Below are 6,538 nucleotides of genomic sequence, written 5' to 3'. Positions count from 1 at the left end.
CGTTCATATTTTGTAACTTTTGTCAAGTTCCGAGACGTGGGACCCACATGCGATTTTGAGTTAAATTTCGGATTTTGTTGGAAAATTTGTATTTTCATATGGAATTAATTGTGACAAGATTCGAGGCGTTCGGAGGCCGATTCGTGAGGCAAAGGCTTATTGGAATAAAGAATTGCTCGGATTGAGGTAAGTAACAGTTCTAAATTTGGTCCTGGGGGTATGAAACCCTCGATTATGTGCTATATGATTGGTTTTGAGGTGACGCACATGCTAGGTGACGGGCGTGTGGGCGTGCACCATAGGAATTGTGACTTAGTCAAATTCCATGGAACTGTGTAGTTGAATAATCTGTTGTTATCTGTACATTCTTTGTGTAGTAGAGAAATTGAACCACAAATCATGTTTAGATTATGTGTTGGCACTGTAGGGACCCACATAGGTCGTGTACATGTTGAACTATTTGCTTAAATTATTATTTTGTACTCAGTCACAGTTTACTTGTTTATTTTATCTCAGTCTCTATTGTTCATTATTGATGCATCATATTATTGTTGTTTGTGCTGATTTTATGATCATTGAGAGCCCGAGAGACTGGAGAGATTTATGACTGAGTGAGGCCGAGGGCCCGATTATGAGAATTATATTATAGCACGTGAGTTGTTCATTTAGCACGTGAGTTGTTCCTGCGGATCCAGATATTGCACTATAGCACGTGAGTTGTCCGTGCAGTACGTGAGTTGTCCGTGCGGATCCAAATATTATACTATAGCATGTAAGTTTTCTGTGCGGATTATAGCGCTTGGGCTGTAGGAGCGAAGGTACCTACTGAGTGCGAGTGCCGAGTGCCAAGTTCTGAGTGCTAAGTGATTAAGAGGAATGAGTGAATGTGAGGGAAGAGTGATTATGAGGTCGGAGTGAATGGAAGGACTGAGTGAATGTTGCTCTGAGAGAATGCATTGATTTCATTATTGTTGTACTTCAGCTGTCATATATCACTATTTTGGAAATTTCTGAAAGACATTATCTTATGTTTCAGTTGAACTTGACATGAAATTACTGTTTGAGTTTTAGATGATGAACTTGAAAGCATGCCTACCTTCTTATGTTGGAAATTACTGTAATTAGACTTAGCTTTGAAGCTCGTCACTATCTTCATCTCTTTATTTAGTATTGTTACTTGCTGAGTTAGTTGTACTCATACTACACCCTGCACCTCGCGTGCAGATCTAGGTACTTCCGGACACGGCGGTTGCTAGTTTTTTGAAGCTTTATCCTTTGGAGACTATCGAGGTAGCTTGTTGACGTCCGCAGACCTTGACTCTCTTTCCTATTGGTTTTTATACTATTTTATATTTTTAGAGAGTGTTTTATCAGTCAGACATTGTTATCATTTAGATGTTCATGTAGTAATTGACACCGGGTTTTGGGAGTGTTTGTGTCGGTATTTGCGAGATTTTTGTGTTGTATTTCAATATTATGTTTTCAAACTTAAAGAAAATCATGATTTATTGAGGTTGTCGGCTTTCCTAGTATTAAGATAGGTGTCATCATGACAGGTGTGATTTTTGGGTCGTGACAATTTCATGTGTTATCATTTATCATTTAGGATTGTTCATATTAGAAGAGTTCATATTTGTACTCTAGCCCCTCTTTGTGAATTGGTATTTTGTGTAATTTTGGATTTTTACATTTTGGAAGACCTAGATGCTTGTCTTAGGTGCTGATAGCATTTCAAGGTTAGTTATCTATATTTTTGAATTTAAGTAATTTTAATTATTTTAATTGTATAAATTAGGGTTTAGTTAATGTTTAATTAAATTTAGTTGTATAATTGTGAGTTGATGATTAAAACTTAAAATAAATTACAAGGATAAATCAATCATATTATATGGCACTTCCAAAGTTGCCCAATGTAGTCGCCTTGTCATTGAACCTTTGAAATATTTCATGTGTTATCATTTATCATTTAGGATTGTTCATATTAGAAGAGTTCATATTAGAGGTCTTTAGAATCTTATTATAATTTTTTAGCGTGTGACCCTTTGTCATTGAATTTTCTTTATCTAAAATACAAAATTATCCAACAATCATTAGGTGTTATTAGTCACAGAAGCAATGTAGCTAATATATATTAAGCTAGTTCTCAATCTAATACTATGTGTAACGATACAATCTAAGCTAATTGAATTCATTCAGGGATATAAATGAACTTTTAAATTATTTTTTTTAATTTAATTTTAAAAGAACTTGTTTAGGGATATATGTGAACTTTCAAATTACTTCTTTTTATTGAATTTTAAAAGAACTTATTTAGGGATATATGTGAACTTTCAAATTACTTCTTTTAAATGAATTTTAAAAGAACTTATTTAGGGATATATGTGAACTTTCAAAATACTTCTTTTAATTGAATTTTAGAAGAACTTATTTAGGGATATTGTAACGACCCGGTCGATCGTTTTGAATATTATAATCCCGTTCCTCCATTTACTGCTCAATTTATGTCTTGCAATTGATTTATGACTTATCGAGTTAGTTGGTTCGTGTCCGGAAGGAACTCGGAGTGAAATGATACACTTACTCTCATAATTGAGAATTTAAGTTAGAAAAGTGGACCGGATATGAAACTATGTGTAAACGACCTCGGATTTGAATTTTGATGATTTCAATAGCTCCGTATGGTAATTTTGGGCATAGGAGCGTGACCGGAATATTATTTGGAAGTCCGTAGAGGAATTAGGCTTGAAATGCCGAAAGTTTAATTTTTGAGAAGTTTGACTGAGGGGTTAACTTTTTGATATCGGGGTCGGAATCCGATTTTGAAAATTGGAATACCTTTGTTATGTCATTTATGATTTGTGTGCAAAATTTGAGGTCAGTCGGACGTGATTTGATAGGTTCCGGAGTCGTTTGTAGAAATTATAAATTTCAAAGTTCATTAGGCTTGAATTGGGGTGTAATTCATGATTTTAACGTTGTTTGATGTCATTTGAGGGTTCGACTAAGTCCGTATGATGTTTTAGGACTTGATGGTATATTTGGTCGAGGTCCCGAGGGGCTCGGGTGAGTTTTGGATGGTTAACGGATCAAAAATTTGGACTTGAATAGCTGCTGGAATTTTCTGATATCTGTTAATGTTTTCCTTCTACGCGATCGCGTGAATGCGTTTGCAATCGCGTAGGCTTATTTGGTCAGTGGGGTTTTTGTTCTACGCAATCGCGTGGGGATATTTGCGATCGCGTAGGGTTAATGTGAGGAAGTGGCATTTTGTGCTTCGCGATCGCGTGAAACGGGATACGATCACGTAGCTCTGGAATTTTGTGACTCGCAAACGCGTGACGAAGGTCGCGTTAGCGTAGAGTAAGTGGAGCGGAGTAGAAGTCACGCGTTTTGTTCTTTGCGATTGCGTGGACTAGTCCGTGATCGCGTATGTCTATGATGTTGTGCATCGCGATCGCGTGGGAAAGTCTACGATCGCGTAGAGTAAAATATGGGCGATGGAAAATTGTTCTTCGCGATCGTGTGGGAATGTTCGCGATCGCGTAGAGAAAATGTCTGGGCAGAGAGTTTAAGTTTAATTTTTGACGATTTGGAGCTCGGATTGAGGCGATTATTGGGTGATTTTCAGAGAAAACAATGGGGTAAGTGTTCTTAACTCACTATTGGTTAAATTACCCGAATCCATTGTTGTTTTTATCATTTAATTGGTGAATTGAGTTGGGAAAATTTGAAAACCCTCTTGGTTTAAATTGAAGATTTGAGGGTTGAGTTGGGGTCGGATTTTGGTAAAAGTGGTATGGTTAGACTCGTGGTTGAATGAGTTTTCAGATTTTGTAACTTTTGTCGAGTTCCGAGACGTGGGCCCCACAGACGATTTTGAGCTAATTTTTGGAATTTTATGGATAATTATTATTTTCTTATGGAATTAATTCCAATGAATTTTATTGACTGAAACGAATTATTTATGACCAGATTCGAGGCGTTTTGAGACCAATTTATGAGGAAAGGGCATTGCAGAATAAGAATTTCACGGCTTGAAGTAAGTAACAATTTTAAATCTGGTCCTGAGGGTATGAAACCCCGGATTTTGGTATCATGCGATTATTTTGGAGGTGACGCACATGCTAGGTGACGGGCGTGTGGGCGTGCACCAAGGGGATTGTGACTTGGTCCGTCCCGGAAAACTGTAAAGTTGAATAATTTGTTGTTAGCTATATGCTCTCTATGTGTTGATACAATTTGACTGTAAATCATGTTAGAAATCATGCTTAGGCTATGCGATAGTACTGTTGGGACCCATAGAGGTCGCGTACTTGTTGAATTGCCTGCTAAATGCTATATGTACTCAGTCTCAGTTTTTACTTGCACATTTTATCTCAGTCTCTGTTATTATTATTGATACATTATATCATTGTTGTTTGGGCTGATTTCATGATTATTGAGAGCCCGAGAGACTGGAGAGATTTATGACTGAGTGAGGCCGAGGGCCTAATTGTGAGTTATTGATACTATAGCACGTGAGTTGGCCGTGCAGATCCTTATATTATACTATAGCACGTGAGTTGGCCGTGCGAATCCTTATATTATATTATAACACGTGAGTTGGCCGTGCGGATCCAGATATTTATATTATAGCACATGAGTTGTCCATGCAGCATGTGAGTTGTCCGTGCAGATTATAGCGCTTGGGTTGTAGGAGCCCCTCCGGAGTCTATACACCCCTAGTGAGCGCGGGTACCCATTGAGAGTGAGTGATGAGGGCTGGGAGCCCATGGAGTGATGAGGACTGGGAGCCCAATGAGTGATTGTTGTCCTGAGAGGTTGTACTTGTTTTTCATTTGTTGTTGCATTTAGTTGCTATCTGTCATTGTCGTGAAATCTCTAAAAGAATGTTGATATACGGATTACATGAATAGGAACTGTATAAAAATTGATTTGACATTAAACTGCCATATTTGATAGCATGGCTATTCCTTTATGGGATTATTGGAAATGAACCATAACTGTGTAGCTCCTTACTACCTTCAGTTCCTTATTTAATATTGTTACTTGCTGAGTTGGTTGTACTCATACTATGCCCTGCACTTCGTGTGCAGATCTAGGTGTTCCCAGACATAGCGGGTGTTGATCCTTTCGCGCGGTTGAATTTCATGAGATTTTGAGGTAGCTGCCGTGTTCCACTGACCATGTCTCTCCTTCTCTAACTCTTTGTTCACTACATTTGGTCTCAGACTAATGTAGACTATATTTTCCATACTTGTATTCACATTAGATGCTCATGTACTCAGTGACACCAGGTTTTGGGGAGTGTCTGTATTGTATTTAAATATTATATTTTCAACCTTAAAGAGAATTTTGGGTTTATTGAGATTATCGGCTTGCCTAGTATCGAGATGGGCGCCATCACGACAGGTTGGGATTTTGGGTCGTGACAAGTTGATATCAGGGCCTAGGTTACATAGGTACGAGTCATGAGCAGGTTTAGTAGAGTCTTGCGGATCGGTACGGAGTCGTCTGTACTTATTTCGAGAGGCTGCAGAACCCTTAGGAAAATTTCACTTTCTTGTATTTTGTCGTACGAAATTGTTGATTTTGGAAACTAAATTCCTGCTATTCTATTCTCTCACAGATGGTGAGGACACGTACTACCGGATCGGACGGTCAGCCACCAGTTAGGGCCCCGAGAGGCCGGGGCCATGGTAGAGGCCTGGGCCGAGTTAAAGGTCGAGGTGTAGCTCGTACCACAGTTGGAACAGCACCTGTAGTACCATCAGTTGTTCCAACTCAAGAGTAGATTCCAGATATAGTTGAGCCGACAGGATCAGCTTAGGCACCAGCTGTGCCCATTGATATTGCAGGCATTCAGGAGACTTTGGCCGAGATATTGGCAGCCTGCACTGGTCTTGCTCAGATGGTTTTGGCTCAGGCCGCACCTGCCACTTCTCAAGCTGGGGGAGGTACTCATACCCATGTTGCCCGTACTCCAGACCAGGTAGTACAAGGACTTCAGATACCGGGGGCACTACCAGCCCAGCCGGTTGTAGCTGCTCAGGCCCCGGTAGTTCCTGTTATGGCAGACAATGAGCAGAGGAGATTTGAGAGATTTGAGAGGCTTTGACCTCCACCATTTAGCGGTACTGAGTCAGAGGATGCTCAAGATTTTCTGGATAGGTGCCAACGGATGCTTCAGACAGCAGGTATTCTGGAGACCAGTGGGGTCTCATTCACTACTTTTCATTTTTCTGGGGCTGCACTCAGATGGTGGGAGACTTCCGAGAGGCGTAGGCCTATTGGCGCAACACCCCTTACTTGGCATCAGTTCTCCGTGGTCTTTTTGGAGAAGTTCATACCTCAGTCCCGCAGAGAAGAGCTGCGCAGATAGTTTGAGCAGCTTTGCCAGGGTGATATGTCCATGATACGGTACAAGATGAAATTTTCTGAGTTGGCTCATCACGCAATTTGGTTGGTTCCCACTGGTAGGGAGAGGATTAGGAGATTCATTGATGGCCTCACATATCAGATGCGGTTATTTATGACT

Source organism: Nicotiana tomentosiformis, chromosome 8 (assembly GCF_000390325.3).
Source record: "Nicotiana tomentosiformis chromosome 8, ASM39032v3, whole genome shotgun sequence".
NCBI classification, from domain to species: domain Eukaryota; kingdom Viridiplantae; phylum Streptophyta; class Magnoliopsida; order Solanales; family Solanaceae; genus Nicotiana; species Nicotiana tomentosiformis.
The sequence above is the reverse complement of the archived record's forward strand: the minus strand, read 5'-3'. Positions refer to the sequence as shown.